This window comes from Diabrotica virgifera, chromosome 9, assembly GCF_917563875.1.
Source record: "Diabrotica virgifera virgifera chromosome 9, PGI_DIABVI_V3a".
Lineage (NCBI taxonomy): Eukaryota > Metazoa > Arthropoda > Insecta > Coleoptera > Chrysomelidae > Diabrotica > Diabrotica virgifera.
This window is the reverse complement of record NC_065451.1, coordinates 100,097,949-100,118,667: the sequence shown is the minus strand read 5'-3', so window position 1 is coordinate 100,118,667 and position 20,719 is coordinate 100,097,949. Positions and strand designations below refer to the sequence as shown.

The window sequence follows — 20,719 nt, the reverse complement described above, 5'->3', positions numbered from 1 at the left end:
AGCAAAGTTTTAGGAATTCAGTGTGTAGAATAAATTATCGTTTTCAAGTAGAATTGCCTTTAAAGCAGAACATTGAAAGCTTGAATATTGGTGATACTTTTTCAGAAGCACACAGTAGATTTTTAAATCTAGAAAAGAGACTTCACATTAATCCTGAATTGTTTGGGTCATATAAACAGTTCATTGATGAATATGTGGCCTTAGGCCATGCAAAAATCTTGAATTTTGGTGAACAGTCTATAGTGCAAAATTTTTAGTGCAAGTTTAGTAATTAAATGACTTTGTGTAAAGGTTTTCTTGCAACAATGTATGTATTACCTGTATGTAAATGTTTGTAAATTTGTGTATATAGATTGAAATTTAAGTTAGTTTTGGAGTGTAAGATTTTTTATTTGATAGATTTCTACTGAGATTTTCTAGTAAAAGAAAACCACAGGTAAAGCTATATTTACTTATATATAAACTCAGATTCTCATAATTTCTTTTTTATACCAATGTATAAATTAGCAAGGTGTCTATATACACTTATATAAAAAACATATTTCTAAATATTTGAAATATTACAAAACCTAACAATCTGAATTTCTACTAAGTTTAGATTTAAGCTGAGTTAATTTAATATATAATTGTTGGCAATATTGGCTTCCTAAGGCCCCCAATATGTTGGGAAAAGTATTTACTCACAACAAAGTTGCACAGTATATGTTGCGCATAGATTTGTAAATGCTTGGTAACACTGCATTGGCTGTCAACTTTTGACATTTTTGCTGTCGTTAAGAAAAAAAACATATAAGAAAATGGTAGAAAGAAGGTATATCTATATACATGTAATTGTACAAAATTACCATTGTAAAAAGGATGTAATATAATGTAAATAGTCTACAGTCCATTATTAATAAAACCAGCGAACAAAATGGTTGCGAAGGTGCACAGAACGAGCCAAGAATAGAATGAAACCTCTATACTCTGGGTATAGAGATTTTTGAAGAGAAGAACTGAATAAAGATGGGTAAAATAAATGATAAGAGATTTAAGAAGACAAGAAGAGGGGCTTAGCTCAGGAAAAAAAATTAAAAGGGCAGAGAGACACTAAATCTCAAGCGAGTATTCGGGCTAGCTTCAATACACCGAATATTGGCTTTGGAGATATGAGAAGAAAATTTGGTAATGAAATGATAGTAACTAGGAAGAAAATGAGACTGTTAATACAAAAATGGAAGGAAAATAGATAAGAATGCTAGAGATAAAATAATATCGAGTTACAACAAAGAAAGAAGAAGAAAAAAGGGCGCCAACTCGAACGAACAACTCGGCTCTCAGAACTAAGAAGTTGGACAGGTTCGAGATTTTGAAATAACGAACAACAGGAACTCTATGACACTGGTTACAACCACCTGAAATACAAAATACTAAATACTGATCTTGTCTTGCTATGTTATATACTGGTAATACAGACTGAAATAAAACACCAACCTTAATACATACAAATATATTAATAATAAATGTTAAATACTAACAATTTACATATAACGCAACGTAATAACAGTGATAGTGGATGGGGAAAAGATAAAATAGGACCGCAAAGGCCACTTAACAAGCAATTATCCACTATCACTGGCCAAGCAAAGGTATTAAAATCAAAATCCAAAGCAAAAGTCCGTCAGAATAGCACTAAGTCCTTACAACTAAAAAGTTAGTAATTATTTCCTAAATTGAACTACGCTAGAGTGAGATCCACAACAAGAACGCTACGGTTACCAAAAATAATAAAGATCTCACCTAGCCAAAAACACTAATAAGTAAATATATAATGAGTTATATAAATGAGTTATATAAATGAGTGATATAAATGAGTTGTATAAATGAGTTGGTCAGTTACTCTTTATATACAATGTAAAAACCTACAAGACATATTCCCTATTTGAAATCCGCGACAAACCTTTAACGACCCCTTCCCTATCAAATTTTTAAGCTACAATTATTATTTATAATGATTATTGAACAAGACCTAATTTTATTTATTGGAAACTACTACTTATATTAAATCAAAAAAAAAACCAAGGACCTAAAACCCTATCTATCAAGAAATATGTACCTAGTTTACCTCAATTGTATGCATACAAGAAGTTTACAGTGCAAGCAACTATAGAGTACCCAAAATATGTAAATAATAAGATTAAACAACTTATCTTAACCACAGTTCCTATTTAAAAGGTCCAGATAGGAATGAATTTCCTCTTGGCACGGCAAAAACTAGTGGGCTGCTGTGGTGATAAATCCAATCCAAAGTAACTCTAGGAGTAACCCATACCCTAGCTGCTTACAGTAACTGGCACATATTTATATGATGGCACATTAAATGATGATCCAATCTATATAAATTGACTAGGCTAAGTGTCTATGTGACAAGTAGCTAAGGGACGGAATCTAAAATAAATTTTATCAATTTAATTACATTATTTATAACACTATGTGTAGACAGCACAGCGTCACTGCACTGGAAACCAAAACAAAAAAACTCAGGTTAGGTATACATATGTCATGTCAAACTGAAACTAACTCAAATCATCAAATCAGACATGGCAGGGACATGCGCATGACATGTCTGATATTCGTTAAAACTTTTTTTATATTATTACCTCAAAAAAACCTAGAGCAAAAAGTCTAATGAGAAATTGGAATTTAACTTTAGCACTAAAACATATGGCCTTGACTGTTCCTTTGCAAATGGAAATGAATATCCTTACCGTAATATAACTTATAATGTGACATTTAAATTATTTCTTAACTGAAATTAATATCTACAGATAACGAACGAGATATCTAGGATGGTGAATTTGATTTTATAATGAAGAAATAAAGAGAAATATATCAATATACTCACTTGAGCAAAGCAACACATCGGCGGTATTATAACCTTTTTCCTTTCTTGTAAATAAGTCTCCAGATATAACTACTGCTTGATTTTTATTAGTATGGGTTATTGGCTGATGTTCGAGGTCTTTTAGTTATATATTTTCCCAATTTTGCCCAAACTCCGTCACCTAAGTAATGACGATGTGTTGCCTCTTTCTGAGTTCGTGACCAACTAAACTAGAAATCGACAATCATCGATTTTCTTTCTATTGGCGCGCCTGTGCACCGAAAAATCGTAGTTGGATCTTCGCGGGCGTCACCCAAGGATTTTGTAGAGGGGTATATTTTAATCCAATTTTAATTAAAGTAATTTAATTAGTAGCGTGATCGCTACAAGAACTGAACAATAATTGAAGACCCTGGTGCAAGAAGGGGATAAGTACCAAATTCTGCAAAAGCGAGATAGGTGCTTATTTAGGTTGAAAAAATAACTGTTCTTGCCTGGCGCAAGTATAGGATATGTACAGGCAATAGATACTGAAATTATAAGAGAAAATACTTATTCCCTGGTATGGTCTGGTGCAAGAACAGTATGAGAAATGTGTAACTTATCCCGTTCTTGCACCAAATTTTGAATTAATTTTTATGTGTGTTATTTTGTCCCACTATTGCACCGGTGGCTTGCCGCGATTGAGTAAGGTACCGGTATCTGCACGAGCCACGAACGCGATCTAACTCACGTAGTCACCGAGAAACTGTTGGAGAGTTAACATAGTGCTAGTGCGAGAGGTACGGTTTAGTAAAATATCGAGGATTTTTTTATTATTACTAGATCATAGGATATTATTATGAGTTCAAATAGTGAGGATGAACCATTTCAAAGTTCAGGCAGCGAGTTTCTGCCTTCGAATGATTCTGGTGCATCTGAAAATAATTTACATGAAGAGAAGGAGTCCGCTGATAAAGAGGCTACAAATAATAAACATATACGAAAGAAAACAAGAGATCCCAAGAGCTGGAAAAGAAATGTGCAGAAAATAAAAAGAGCTAGAGGTGAAGCTTATAAATCTACGACAACGGGAAAAGTGATACTAGAAAGGAAACAAGGCGATGATTGAAAATGTAGTAAGAAATGTATAGAAAAACTTTCAGAAACCGAAAAAATATCGGTAATAGGAAATAGACTTTCTGTTGAAATTTGCGTTGCTTTATTTTATATTCATTTTTATTAAGTAAGTTTTTATTTAGTACTCCACATTTAATAATAAAGTATTTCTTCTGAAAATGGGTTTTAATGTAACATCCCCTTTTTGCACCTGCTGTAAACTACAGTACAAAAAAGGCTTAAACTTATCCTATTATTGCACCAATTTTTTTTTCCTTAATAGCATTGTTGTTTGGCTGTAGAATGGCGGCAAAATCATATATACATATTGTATTAGTTCGGCCCTACTTCATGAACAACATAAATTTTAAATTAAAAAATAAAACTTTTTTTGCTTCTCCTGTAAAATTTATATATTGTTTGTCCAATATCAAATATTCAGTATTCATATCCGAAATTGGACAGTATCATTTTATCACCCAGTAGATCGAATGCATTTATTTGTTATTAAACACACACACGTAATTAATTAAATTACATACACATTTGGTCAATTATCAATAATATAAATTGGACATCAGCCAAAAGTTGCTGACATAAGATAAACAATTTACCTTAATTAGATACACAAAATCACGCGGGGCCCGTGTTTACATTGACCCGATTTAAACTTATATAAAACTAAGATCTCCTGTCTAGAAATTCAATTATTATTAATTCATTAACGCGAGTGATTGTCTTCAACGCTCATCATTTAAGTCTCTACTCAAAGTACCCCGGGTCAACATCCATAGTGTAAGTCTCATCAATAAACTCTGCTACTATTATTTGGTGTTTCCATCACAACTTAAAGACCATCTACACTGAGCCAACGAAGGGATAATGTTCATGGTCCTATCGAGAAAAAGAATACTTCAAGGAAGTTTGAGAAAGCCTATACAGTCCACACCAGCAACACCCTCAGTAGCAGAGAGAGACCACTAGACCCGGGAGAACGAGAGCCGATTGCAGAGCTAAGAGCAGTACCAAAGCCGAGAGCCGATTGCAGAGCAAAGAGCAGTACCAAAGCCGAGAGCCGATTGCAGAGCAAAGAGCAGTACCAAAGCCGAGAGCCGATTGCAGAGCAAAGAGCAGTACCATAGCCGAGAGCCGATTGCAGAGCTAAGAGCAGTACCAAAGCCGAGAGCCGATTGCAGAGCAAAGAGCAGTACCATAGCCGAGAGCCGATTGCAGAGCTAAGAGCAGTACCAAAGCCGAGAGCCGATTGCAGAGCAAAGAGCAGTACCATAGCCGAGAGCCGATTGCAGAGCTAAGAGCAGTACCAAAGCCGAGAGCCGATTGCAGAGCTAAGAGCAGTACCAAAGCCGAGAGCCGATTGCAGAGCTAAGAGCAGTACCATAGCCGAGAGCCGATTGCAGAGCCTACCAGAAGCGAGGGACCCTAGACGTCTAAGAAAACAAAAAAAAAAACCGTAAGTTTTTGAATAATTACAAAATCTTCCAACTGTTACAATCGTACAATTTAACAAGTTTGTATTTTTATTATAATTCAACAATCTAGAACAACAATCTCCACTCTATCAATAGTAAAATAATGTACTTTATAATGTATACCATATAAATAATACAGAGACAAAAATATATTTGAAAAATAATTTGAAAAAAAAAGAAACGTTCATAAACATATAGCTTGCTTTAATTTCAATTAAATACTTTATTTCGAAAAAATTAAAATACTACGTAACTTATAGAACGATAAAAGTCCACTCTATATAATAATTTCAGTTAAATTGTCACTATTTTAGAAAATGAAAATATTTTACCTATTTCTGTAAAAATTAATCACATAGATATCTAATTGCCAAATTTGAATAAGATTCCAGTATTAATATTACATATATCATTTACAGATCTTTTATAAATACAAAGGTTCATTAAATTATCCAACCAAAGAATTTCAATTTTAGCGTTAGTGAAATCGTAATACTATTCAGTTTATTTACAAACAGAAATCACTTAGTCAGGCAAGCGACCTACGGTAACGTTGAAAAATTGCAAACTTGACAAGGGCATACAATTACATTTTTATTTATATACATTCTGGCTTACGAGAGAGCGTGATAGTACAGGTATAGTAAATAAATATAATTGTTAATAAGCAGATATTTTTTTTGTGTGAATTTGATGGCCTTGGACTAGCCAATTAGCCAGACATTATAGGCATATTTAAGTACATTGCTTAATAAATAAAATACAGTTCATATTGTTTAATATATTTACCGCTGAATTTAAAATTTTATAAAAATAACCATGGAAAGTGTATACGTTAAGCAAGCGGAGATAGGAGCAGAATTAGCGAAACTAGTTTCAAATACTAAAAAGGATTCTCAATCTCGGAGGACTCAACAATACATCCGGGATAGGCAGGAAAAATTAGAAGAATATTGGGCAAAATTTCTGAATAACCACGAAAAGCTGCTAGAAGGAGGTATAACGAAAGAAAAATATTTTGAAACAAAATACCATGATCAGGTATTTAAGACATATATTGAGGGGAAAACCCTGTTGGAAGAATATGGAAGGGTGCTGAAAAGAGGAAAAGCACCGAAAGTAAAGGAGATACAGATAAGGAAGCAAAGAATCGAGGAATTATTACGGCCAGAAAATGAACAAGATTTGCAGGAGGATGAAGAGCTGCAGTCAGAGTTAAGAGAATACATGGAAAAGGTGAATACACTAATAATTGAAGCAGCAGTAAATGAGGAACTAGACGCTATAGATAATGGAGAAGTAGAGAGAATAAATCAACTAAAGAGGAGAGTCAGGGAAACCTTGAAGAAAATAAGGCCAGGAATGCAACGGCCAGAAAGCACACAGAGGAGGGACGGTGTGACATTACCGCAGGTAAAAATCCCTGTGTATGAAGGCAGGTATGAAACGTGGAGAACTTTTCACGATCTGTTTACAAAAGTAATACATGAAAACGACCAGTTATCAAACGCAGAAAAAATGCAGTACCTAAAAACTCAACTAAGAGGGGAAGCCAACAGAATGATACAACACTTAAACATATCCGAGGTCAACTACGAAGTGGCCTGGAACATGCTAAAAGATAGATATGAGAATCCAAGGATGATATTGTTTAAATTGATAGACAGGATGCTACTAGCACAGGAAGTAAAGGAATCTTCTGCTAGAGCATTGAAATCACTACATGACACCTTCCACGAAAGTCTGGAAGCCATAGGAGGGTTAGGAACAGACACGGAAGCGTAGAGCCCATTGGTAGCCCGAATTATCATAACGAAATGGGACAATGAAACCAGGAGGCTGTACGAAAACCACGTTGGAGACAGTAGAGAGATACCGACGTACAAATCGACACAAACATTCTTACAGCGAAGATTCCAGACACTGGAACTGCTGGAGTCAGAAAAAAGACAAGAGAAGCAAGGAGGATCTGGGAGGAAACCAAGAACACGTTGCGTGATATGCAACGGAGATCACGGAGTACCGAACTGCAGAGAATTTCAGGAACTCAATGTAAGAGACCGAAACAGGATGATAAAAGAAAAACAATGTTATGTACAATATAGGTGCAGACACTGTGGCGGAGACCATCACCATATGTTGCATTATGAGAAAGGAACCACAGGCAACAAAATAAACTCCAATGAAACGAAAGGAGAACAAACACAAGAAAGAAATGGAAGAGATTCGAATAATAGAAGAAACGGGTATCAAGCTAATAGGTACAGAGGAGGAAATAATAATCCATACAACGCCAGAGAACAAAATAACGGAAGGCGAGAAAATACACAAGATACCAATGGGCATAGGAATATCAACGACCACCAAAGAAGGCAGAATTCAGTAAACTGTGCAAGCCATAAGGAAGGTGAAGCATTACTAGCGACAGCTGTTGTACGCATAAGAGATGCGAAAGGAGATTCACACATAATGAGAGCATTAATCGACCAAGGGTCACAATGCGCATTTATAACGGAACAAGCTGCAACGACGCTAGGAACAACAAGGAAGCCCATACAGGCGACCATATCCGGGATAGGCTCGTCAGGAGAAGAAACAGCCAATTGGAGTATGAAACTTTTAATCGAAACTCATTACGAAAGTGACTTCGAGATGGAAATAGAAGCACTAGTATTACCGAAGATAACAAGGAATTTACCGGAACAGGATATAATTCTACCGGACTATAACGAGAAATATGCAATACTGGCAGATCCAAGATATTACAAGGTAGGGAAAATAGACTTACTACTAGGAGTAAAAGAATACAGTTACATATTGACAGAAGGGATGCACAGAATAAGTAATGGACTCCTGAGTCAAAACACCGAACTAGGATGGATAGTTTCGGGGATAGCACGAGAGAAGGAGACTACAAAGGCAGAAGTATGCTGTATGATATCCAGACAAGAGATGGACATACAAATAAAGAAATTCTGGGAATTAGAAGAAGTAAATCAGGAAACAAGTTTATCAGTAGAAGAACAAGAATGTGAAGAAATGTATCGACAGACAGTAAAAAGAGATGAAGACGGGAGATACGAAGTGAGAATTCCGTTTAAGGAAGACGTAACAAAGCTAGGAGAATCTAAGCAGCAGGCATTCGCCAGATTGATGCAACTAGAAAGGAAGTTTGCAAAAGACAAACAGTTAGAAGCGAATTACAGACAATTCATGGAAGATTATGAAAACCAAGGTCATATGGTAATAGCAGAAAACCAGGGAGATGGGTACTACCTACCTCATCATCCAGTGAGAAAAGAGGACAGTACTACAACGAAAATAAGAGCCGTGTTTGATGCATCAAGTAAAAGCCCATCGGCAGTAAGCCTGAATGATATTATGCACACAAGGCCGAAATTACAACAAGATTTGACAAATATACTATTACGATGGAGATCCAATAAGATAGCATACTCAGCGGATTTGGAAAAAATGTTTAGACAAATCAGAATGGCAGAAGAAGACCAAAAATATCAAAAAATTTTGTGGAGAAAGGACACAAAGGACCCAATACAAGAATATAACTTAACGACGGTGACATACGGCACGGCCGCAGCACCATTTTTAGCGTTGAGAACAATACAGCAATTACAAGAAGACGAAGGAGCGAGGTTCCCGTTGGCATCGAAAATTGTAAAAGAAAACATGTATGTAGACGATATACTAGGAGGAGCGGAGACAGTGCAGGAAGCAGAAATAGCCCAAAAGGAATTAATACAACTGTTCAGAAAAGGAGGTTTCATTCTCAGAAAATGGTTGAGCAACGAAGAAAAAATAATGGAGAACGTACCGGAGGAAATGAGGAACGTAGACTCCAAGGCATTCAAACAAGAAGAAGTACGGAAAACGTTAGGAATACACTGGTCCCCTAAAGAAGATATAATCACATTCAAAATAGGGATAACGACAGCAAAGAAAATAACGAAAAGACACGTACTGTCAGAAGTAGCAAAACTATACGACCCACTAGGGTGGATAGCACCTGTAGTAATTCAGGCGAAAATGTTCATACAGGAATTATGGGAGCAAAAAACCAGTTGGTATAAAGAATTAACTAGCAACCAACAAAGCAGGTGGAATACATACCAGGCGCAATTAGTAAATCTGGAGAAAATAACATTGCCCAGGTGGAACAACTTAAGCAAGACAAACAGAGTAGAACTACATGGATTTGCAGATGCATCTATGAAAGGATATGGAGCGGTAATCTACTCAAGGGTGTTAGGCCCAGAAATCAAAACGAATCTAATGATAGCAAAATCGAAAGTCGCACCATTGAAAGGAAAAACGACATTACCGAGGCTCGAGTTGTGTGCCGCGGTGCTATTAGCAAATTTAATGAAGAAAACCCTACAAGCATTGAATAGGGAAAACATTGAGGTATATGCATGGTCAGACTCAATGATAACCCTGGCTTGGATAAGGGGATCATCAAAAAGGTGGAAAATGTTCGTCGCCAACAGAGTAGAGGAAATAAGAGGCGTTATAGGACCGAAAAATTGGCATAAGGTAGATACGAAGGAAAACCCAGCGGACATCCTCTCACGTGGAAGTACCGCATCAGAATTATTAGAAGCAGAGCTATGGTGGAAGGGACCAACTTGGCTGACTAGTAACAAAACTTTAACGCAGGAATCAGAAGAAATACCAGAGACAAATGAGGAGGAAGTAAAAACGAAAATAACGGTGCACACGACAACGATAAAGGAGGACATATGCGAGAGATTCTCAAATTTAGAAAGAATGAGAAGAGTACTTGCATACTGTAGGAGATTTGCAGACAAATGCAGAAAAAAGAAGGACAGTGGACAAAGTCAGCTGACAGTCCAAGAATTAGAGGAAACGCTATTAAAGGTGATAAAGCACACACAGCACGCCTACTTCAAACAAGGAATAAAGAAGCTGGAGAAGAAACAGCAGTTAGACAAGAAAAATAAATTAGCGTCATTGGTACCATTCCTGGATAGACAAGGAATTCTAAGAGTCACCGGAAGACTGAGACACACGAATCTAAAGTACGGAGAAAAACATCCGATAATTTTGCCAAAGGATAGTGCATTAACAAAGTTACTTATAGCAGATAGTCACGCAAAAAATCTACATAGCGGATTACAACAAACACTACAGTATATAAAAGGGAAATACTGGATAATCAACGGCAGAAGAACCGTGAAAGATCATCTAGCAAAATGCTTAAGGTGCAGGAGGTATAAAAGCCAAGCAGCACAACAATTAATGGGAGATCTACCGAAAGACAGAGTGAACCCGAGTCATCCCTTTACTAACACAGGGATAGATTATGCCGGGCCAATAAAAATAAGTACCACGAGAGGCAGAGGACAGAGGAGCTATAAGGGCTACATCTCAGTATTTGTGTGTCTGTCAACGAAGGCACTACACCTCGAAGTAGTAAGCGATATGTCTACGGATGCATTCATCGCGGCGTTCAAGAGATTTACGGCACGCAGAGGACAGTGCAACAACGTATACAGCGATAACGGAACCACATTCGTAGGAACAGCAAATTTGTTGAAAAAAGAAAATCAAAAAATAGATGACGAGATAAAACAAGGATTACTGGCACTAGGTACCCAATGGCATGTCATACCTGCATATGCACCACATTTCGGAGGACTATGGGAGAGCGCAGTGCGGATAATGAAATATCACTTGAAAAGAATCATCGGGGAAACAGTTCTAACATATGAAGAATTGAGTACGGTGCTGACACAAATAGAAGCATGTATGAACTCGAGACCATTATGTGGGTCATCAGAAGACCCTGAAGGGAAAATAGCCCTGACACCAGCTCACTTCCTTATAGGGAGAGAAATTATATCACCAAATCGGGAAGAAGAGCTTACGACTTATTTGAAGATGCCGACGAGGTGGAGATTATTGGAGAAAATAAAAAGATACTTCTGGAAAATTTGGAAACATGAATACCTGCACCAATTACAACAGAGAAATAGATGGCATAAGGCGCACTCTAACATAAAAGAAGAAGAAATAGTTATAATAAAAGAAGAAGATACACCTCCAGGCAGATGGCCATTAGCGAGGGTAACAGAAACACACCCTGGAGCGGAGGGACTAACCAGAGTCGTAACAGTGAGAAAGGCGAACGGCAAACTGACAAAAAGACCCATACATAAACTAATACGACTGGAAGAAGAGAAACAGGAAAAGCCGAAGAAGGCAGCAGCACTAAGATGGAAGAAAATACTAGTAGCTATAATGTTTTTAACGATGTTAAAACCCATAAAGGCAGAACCGTATAAAATATATAATCCGGAACCAGGATTTTTCACAGAAGATCTTGGAGAGGTCGTTATAGACCGGGGAACATTTCGAATAAAGGTGTTACTAGAAAAGGGAAGAATTCGAACAGAGCACCAACTAATAGGAAATATGATACAAGGAGTACGAGAACTGTGTCAGGATATAAAAATCGTGAATTGTAAGGATATAATAGGGAAGTTAGAGGAAGGACAAAGAAAGGCGGAATCAGTAAGCGAGGGGTTGACAGTAGAAATAAAAGCAAGGGAAAGAAGAGGAATATTAGGAACAATATTAACCTCAGTATTTGGAGTCAATGACGAAGCCTACAGTAACATTGAAGCATTAGACAATAACCAAAAGGAGCTAATAAAGGGATCACAGCATCAAGCGAAGATAATGTTAGAAACAATAACATCAATCAATCACACAGAGAACAAGATAAACGAGAAAATGAACAAGCTTAACAAAGCACTAATCACAGGCCTACAAGAAATATCTAAAGGACTTAACGAAGTAGAAGACAAAGCACAGAGACTAGAAACCGAATATAGCACGTTGCGAATACAAACGATAGCGTTGCAAGTTATGGAATTCATAAACGAATATACTCAATTTTACGAGGGAATATTAAACCTTCACTATAACCACGGACACTTCATTGATATAGTGAAACCGGGTGAGATAACCAAATTGATAGAGAAAGCAGGGCAGATACTGCCACAAGGGGTCGAAATACGACGACAGCCCATTATAGGAACAGAAGTCAGTCATGACGACAGATATATAACAGTCATCGGCTATTTCATAGTGACAGGGAAAATTAAGTACAGCATGCTGAAAGTCACGGCCATACCACTTAACGTTGAGGGGTCGGTGTTGCGCACATTTGTCGCCCCAAGGAATCTACTGGCCGTAGATTATAACACACTGCACTACTTCGAATTGACCGCAGAAGATAGGGAAAGATATTTACTGTTGACAAAGACGCAGATAGCGTGCTCACCAACGGCTATAAGGAACATGGATACCCAACCAAACTGCATACTTGAAGAAATTTATGAGCGATTTAAGAATAGCACATGTCCAGTGGTAGCCAGGACAATACAGACAGCTCAATGGAGTAAGATGGGTACCCCCAACCTCTGGCTCGTTATCACGCCAGTCACGATACACATATCCATTATTTGCGATGGAAATCGGAGCGAAAGAGTACTGGAACGAGTCACATTCCTGAAACTTTCACCCAAATGTATCGCCCAAACGAAAAATATTACATTACTCCCCACTAGCAGTGGGATGGAGAGAGCGGTAACAAGCTACCTGAAGGCGCCAATCACTCCCGTGGCCCAATTAATGGCGAGGACACCCCGCAGGTTTAACATGCCTCTAAACACCTACCTGGACATACCAGGAGGAGAGCTACGTCACGCGTTACTTGAGGAGGAAAGTCTAGAACAAGAAATGACGCATACGCAGTGGCAATCGATTCCAGAATCTAATTGGCATTATTTTGTAGCCACCGGGACCATCACTATAATGGTAATAATTGGGATACTCACGTTATGGAAATACCGTCCTGTTGTACGACTATGTCGTTCAGGGAATCCACATACTCAGACTAACGAACAGGAAGTACCTGTATTAAGTAGTAATCGGCATAACAATGTACCGTCGACTTCAAAGGCCGACATCCCACTCTCCACATTTTCATCCAATTGCCCTAATTTTAATCTAGAGATAGAGTCGGACATTGATAGCTAGAGTACGGTTGGAAGATTGTTGATTATTCTTAAACTATTTATTTATTAACATGTTTGAATTTGACTATTTTATGTAATACTTATATGTAAACTTTGAGTATTGACACTTGGGCCAGTTTTTGCCCGATTCCGCAGTATGTCCAATATCAAATATTCAGTATTCATATCCGAAATTGGACAGTATCATTTTATCACCCAGTAGATCGAATGCATTTATTTGTTATTAAACACACACACGTAATTAATTAAATTACATACACATTTGGTCAATTATCAATAATATAATTTGGACATCAGCCAAAAGTTGCTGACATAAGATAAACAATTTACCTTAATTAGATACACAAAATCACGCGGGGCCCGTGTTTACATTGACCCAACTTAAACTTATATAAAACTAAGATCTCTTGTCTAGAAATTCAATTATTATTAATTCATTAACGCGAGTGAGTGTCTTCAACGCTCATCATTTAAGTCTCTACTCAAAGTACCCCGGGTCAACATCCATAGTGTAAGTCTCATCAATAAACTCTGCTACTATTATTTGGTGTTTCCATCACAACTTAAAGACCATCTACACTGAGCCAACGAAGGGATATTGTTCATGTTAGGGTCCCCTTCTTGCATCAGGGTCTTCAATTATAGATTACATAACGTACATGATTTGTTTTTTGTTTTTTTTTAAATACACTTATCTTACTGCATTGTGTTCTATTATTTTACGAATGAATAAATTGACATTTTTTTGTACCCACACCTTCTATTGCTATTCCATTTTTTATTCAGGACTCTTTAAAGAAACCTACCGTGATATACTATGCATATGATAAATTAATTTGTTCAGTTCTAGAATACAGTTGGATTGAATCAATTGGCTTCTTAAGATAATCTGTAACTGTTTTTTTGGAAAATGTGCAGATTAGCTTTTTTTGACATATTTAAATTTTTGGGATTTTCTAACTAAGGGATTTATAAAAGCAAAACATTGAGAGAGAAAATAGAACAGTAATTAAGAGAGTAGGCGCAAAATCTTGGTCCGATTGATATTTAAATGTATTAATTTTTTTCGAATCCTGACAAATCTAATTAATATTTTTGAAAAATGTAAACGCAGAATGAAAGAATACATTACCGAGGGCTGAAAATCCGTTATAGAATAAACAGAAAGCTTCTTTTGAATGAAATATTTGAAATTGAAAATCCCACTAAATTTTCTCTCTTTTTTTTTCATCACTGTACTGTAACTTAAAATAAACATTATAGAAGTTTTCAGGGACTTTCGGCCCTCGGTAATAATGTAATCTTTCATTCTGCGTTTAAATTTTTCAAAAATACTTTAGTTTTCTCAGGATTCGAAAAAAATAAATGCATTGAAATAGCATTGGATCAAGATTTTGCGCCTACACACTTGAAAGACATTTTATTAATGAAGTTCCTATAATAAAGTTATAGTAAAGAAAAGTAAAAAATGTCTTATAATATTTTAAAGTATAAGTTTTAGTAATGTAGGAACTATTTCCTATAAAGGCTCTTTGCTATATATTCACAAAATTATGGATACTACAGTAAAACCTGTCAGTAACGGCCACTAAAAATGAAAAACTATTGGCTGATATAGAAAGGTGGCCGGTATTGCCAGTTTTTATAGTCTACATATAATTGGTTTGGGGAATTTTTAAACTGGCCGTTAGTACAGGTGGTCGGTAACACAGGTGTTACTGTAGATTGCTTTGTGAAAAGAGCGCTACAAATGTCCATAAGGCGTGCATTGAAGGTCCATAAGACGTACAGTAAAACCTGTCAGTAAGGCCACTAAAAATGAAAAAAACTATTGGCCGATATAGAAAGGTGGCCGGTATTGCCAGTTTTTGTAGTCTACATATAATTGGTTTGGGAATTTTTAACCTGGCCGTTAGCACAGGTGGCCGATTTTGGCAGGTGGCCGGTAACACAGGTTTTATTGTACATTGAAGGTCCATAAGACGTACATTGAAGGTCCTTAGGACGTACATTGAATGTACACTGAAAGCTTCAACAACGTACACTGTACGTTTGTTGCGGACGTTCTATGGACGTCCAATTTTGTGAACTCTGGACGTTCGTTGGACGTCCATTGTACCTTAGCGGGACGTACATTGTACGTTCCAATGTACACAGATGTACGTCCATTGGATGTCCATAAAACGTACTTATGCCATCTGGGAATTAATACAAAAACAAACAACATAGATATACTCAATAATTTAAAAATACCGAGGGAAATCTTTAACCTACAGTTGAAAGATGTGAAGAAAATAGACAACAAGGTCGCCAACAGACTGGCTATAGAATTTAACAATTTTCAAGCTGCAAACGACTTTGTAAACAATGAAAAATTAAAAGAAAAAGGATATAATCTATTTATACCTACGAATTTTGTTACCTGCAAAGGTATTATAAGGGGCATTGACGAAGATACTGATATCACAGAATTCTGCGCATTGTGCAAAACATTTGTAGTATGAATAATAAGCGCAAACAGGCTAAAATGGAAAACCTTCAACACAGAGACGAATGCACGTGAATATCATCCCACCAGAACAATTTGCTTCACTTTCAAAGGCACATGTTTACCCAGATATAGAGATTTTTAAACTTGCCTATCCAGTAACGATCTATATTCCCCCAGTATCACAATGTTATTCTTGCTTTCTATACGGACATGTTTTATTAGTGGAAGCAAGGGACACAGTGAAACTACTGATAACTGTGTAGTAAAATGTTACAACTGTGAGCAAAATCAAAAATCAATAGATAAAGCCTACCCAGAGTACAAAAGACAAATTGAAATAAAAACAATAATGGCTTATTATTATCTAACATACTATGATGCAGAAAAAATGATAAAAAGTCATATGTAACAAGTAAAAGTAACAAAACCAACTATTATCATGAGATAAATTATAACCCACAAAACTTCCCAGAACTCTCAACCACTAGCTACAAGAAACAAAATAAAAGAGATACTATTACCCTGTCACAAAGAAGAAATTCAGATTTTTACCTAAGAACAAAAGAGATTTTACCAACAAACATTAGAATCACAGAATGCCAAAAAAATACCTACCCCACAAAGATATAGCATAGAACAAAATGCTTGTCTTATAACTCCGAACTCCAGACCAGAAAGAGGTTCACAAACGAACTCTCCAATAACCCAGCTACCTACAACTTCCCGATCACAAGAAACACCATTCGATTTGCCTACTAGTGCTTTTAAACAGACCTCACCAGAAATCGATTCATCCTTTAGAGATAAATCACAAATTGTTAAAACTTTTTTTGATCAATTTAAAACTTTATCTAACCAAATCAAAATTACATAAAAGATATTATAAACTCTAACCTGTACATAGATTCTTACATGGATTTCGATAATCCACAAAACAATTGACTTTTAGCAACTATTCAGCATTATACCTTATTAAACATTTATTCTGCTCTCTTAACCAGTTACCTAACCTAAGTTATACCACATAAGATCCACATGATTGATCTCATGGGTGATCTAAATTCACACTACCCATTATGGGACAAAGTAAATATTAATACAAGATATAGAGCCATTAGCAACTATTTATTAAATAACGGTTTAATACTAATGCATAATGGAACAAGCACTTTACTACAATCTCCTAACAACAATGCCAGTGCGGTGGACATCACAATAGTAGGTTCTAAACTTTCTGCTGCTTCTAGCTGGGAATTAATTCCTGATTGTGGGAACAGCAACCACTTTCCAACGGTGATAAACGTTAATAAAAAGTAATCAACATATGATAGAAAACCACAAACTGCACACAACTGTCAATCACGGAACTTTCTTAAAGCTGGCTGGGATGAATATCAGGAAAGAATCTCAAAAGAAATGAACACCAACAAGAAGATAGAAAATTCCGAAGACCTAAATAGCATAATTAACATAGCAGCAGAAACAAGTATTCCAAACAAAATTCATAATAAACAAAATAAGATAAGTAACCCCTGGTGGGACGGTGAATGCACAAAAATCATCAACAGCAATACACAACTTTAATTTTTCACCAACTCTAGACAACTACATAATTGCAAAACAACAGATAGCAGAAGCAAAACTTTCCTTAAAAATCAAGAAAAAAATTAAGTTTATAGAATTGTGTGAGACTCTAAATAGAAATTCAAATCTATCGTATGTATGGGAAAAAATCAAAAAATTCTCCTACCAAAGAAAAAACACAACATATTAAAAATCGATGACTTGAAACGACAACAATTCTTGAAAAATATGACAATAGTTAATATCATTGCAGACTTTAGCTTTAAAATTAATTAAATAAAAAAATATATAAACATTCCCAATTTCTTTGCAATACGAAAATGCAGCAGCTGCATAATACTCTGGTCAAATCGGAGAGTTCAGGAAGAGTCTATACCGGTTTCGGAGACCTTTTTCCCCTCACCGGTAAACGCATATCCTCTTCTCTCCGATTTACCCAGGTACCATAGCTTGGTCCTTCCCGAATTACAAAGAAAGAAATGTCACGGATGAACTAGGGCCATCTACCGAAAAACAAAGTAAGTTATTCGGGAAGGCCCAAGCTATGGTACCTGTGTAAATCGGAGAGAAGAGGATATGGGTTTACTGATGAGGGGAAAAAGATCTCCGAAACCGGTGTAGACTCTTCCTGCACTCTCCGATTTGACCAGAGTATTATGCAGCTGCTGCATTTTCGTATTGCAAAGAAGTTGAGAATGTTTATACATTTTTAATTCATTTACTCTTTTGTTTGAATATTAAGGAATCTTTCTTGTTGGAGCTTTTACCACGCTGAGTAGATGAGTTGTGAATTATTTAAAATTCTCTCATCTTAATTTCCTCGGCACCCTATAATATGATTTATAAATTTTGAAAATCTCAGGAGGTGTAACCAAAGAAAGTATTCCACCTGTTGTCAATCTGGTTTTACGGAAGCGATATTTATTGTCGTTTTCTGTGCTACTTCGATTGATAACTTACTTTGTTAAACTACATCAGTTCATCGTTCACAATGGAAGAACTTAACATAAGCCTTCCAGACAAAAATAATTCCGTATCAGGTATGGATGAATTGAGGCCATCCCCGGAAAAAGGACCCATAAGCCTATGGGCCGTTTTTCCGCAGATCGTTTAAATCGATCCGCCATGATGTAAAGTTCATTTCGGCCAAGTTTGGCAACAATATCTCAAACCTGTGTCATTCGATAAACAAAACATTTAACTACCATTTTAACAAAGTTGTGTTTGCGTCCGTTGTTCGTTTGCTTGTCGTTAACGTAAGTGTGTTTATTGAGCTTTAAAAATGGATTCTGACGAAGAGGTAGTTAGACAAAAACTGACAAGATGTAAGAAGATTAATGTGACGCGAGAAAAAAGAAAAGTTAAAAGGCAATCAGGTAAAATATACGTCACCTCGGCAGGTCGCGATGTTGCAGCTAAGTCATTTCAGTTAATCATAAAATGCTGCCTGGACAAATGTTTTACCCGTTTAAGTGTCGATGATCAAAAACATTTATTTCAACACTTTTATTTACAAGCAAAGCCTCAACAGGACTCTTTGTTGCCTCAGTGTATGAAAAAACTTAATGTGGACAGTAAACGACTCAAGAATAATCCAAAAGTTTTACGAGCGTATATATGGGAATATTTCGTGTCTCAAAAGGGTGACAGAATAAAAACATGTCGGACCATGATCCAAAAACTTTTTCAAGTATCTGTGAAGCGCACTCGTGTAGTACAAAAGAAGGTAATTGAGAGGGATTCATTTACAGAAAAGCGAGGGACACATGCCAACAGACCCCACAAATTGGCTCCCAACATTCATGACTTGCTTAAAGAGCATTTGGAAACTATTCCGTTTAAGAAAAGTCATTATTCCCAACACAAATCCGAACTAAAATATTTTAAGAATCCCGAATTAAATACTAAAAAGCTGTATGAGCTTTTTGTACAATACTATAAAGAAAAGACATGCACAAATTTAAAGATGAAATACAAGACATACTTTCAGTATTTTAAGTCACTGCGTTCATACAGTTTCAACAATCCCAAAACAGACGTATGTGATTTCTGCATAGAATGTAAACAAAAACTATTTTTTAATCCTAACGATGCCTGTGCAATTTCCTATCGCCTTCACAATGTAAAAGTAAAGCGACATATAGCAATGCGAAGGAATCTGATAGAAAGTAAAACTGACAGTTAGTAGTTGACTTGTTATTGAATTTGACTATGGACAAAATCTACCAGTTCCGAAACTCAATGTAACAGTACAGTTTTATAAACGTCTACTTTGGTGTTATCTCTTTAATATACATATTCATAATGATGGGTCGTCTTTTATGTATACATTTATGGAAGGACAAGGAAAAAAGGCGCCGATTCTGTCATTTCATTCGCCTATGACTGCTTGTGCAAAAAATTAATGGCGATGTCACTGAAATCGTATTTTTGTCGGATGCGTGCGGAGGACAAAATAAGAACATTTTAATGGTAAAATTTGGAATGTGGCTAGCACACAAGTTTAACGTCAATATTCGACATATATTTCCGGTTCGTGGCCATTCCTTAAACAGTGCGATCGCAATTTTCGGCTGGTAAACTCATCTTTAAAAAAGAAGAAATACATAGGGACGGCAAAGCCATATTTGGAAGCAATAGTGCATTGTCAGAAAAATCCATCTCCTTTTAATGTTGTCATGGACAGAACGCTAATCAAAAATTGGACTGAAAGTTTGGAAGGACTCTTTCTAAATAAGCCAAAAACAAAGGGACTTGTTTTCAGCATTCAACAGTATGTACAAATGAAATACAAAAAAGATGGAACATTGGCTTGTTCTCAAACATACATGGAAAATTACATACCATTCACAATATGGAAAGGAAGAAACATAAACACAAACATTGCTTTTCAAACTGCCCCAGTGGTTGGAATACAGCCGGCGAAGAAAAAGACGTGAGAGATCTATTTTCGTTTTTGTTCCAAGAAGATGAACAATGGATATGCTGGATACTAAAAGAAGTTTCTGTATAACTTTCTTTGTATAATAATAACTTATTTTAATGTTTATTTTTTACGTCATTTGCCAAATAAAGATTTTCTTAAACTTATTTCATACTTTCGCAAATG

At 36.2% G+C, this 20,719-nt stretch overlaps 1 long non-coding RNA gene across 1 annotated transcript; it reads right to left on the bottom strand.

Moving 5' to 3' along the window:
- Window positions 1-1,474: 1,474 nt before the first annotated feature.
- LOC126892450 (uncharacterized) lies at window positions 1,475-3,245 on the bottom strand. The gene is made up of 2 exons (XR_007700836.1): window positions 2,885-3,245; window positions 1,475-2,427 (listed from the first exon to the last, which is right to left on the bottom strand). It is a non-coding gene; the product is annotated as an uncharacterized LOC126892450 (long non-coding RNA).
- Window positions 3,246-20,719: the final 17,474 nt, after the last annotated feature.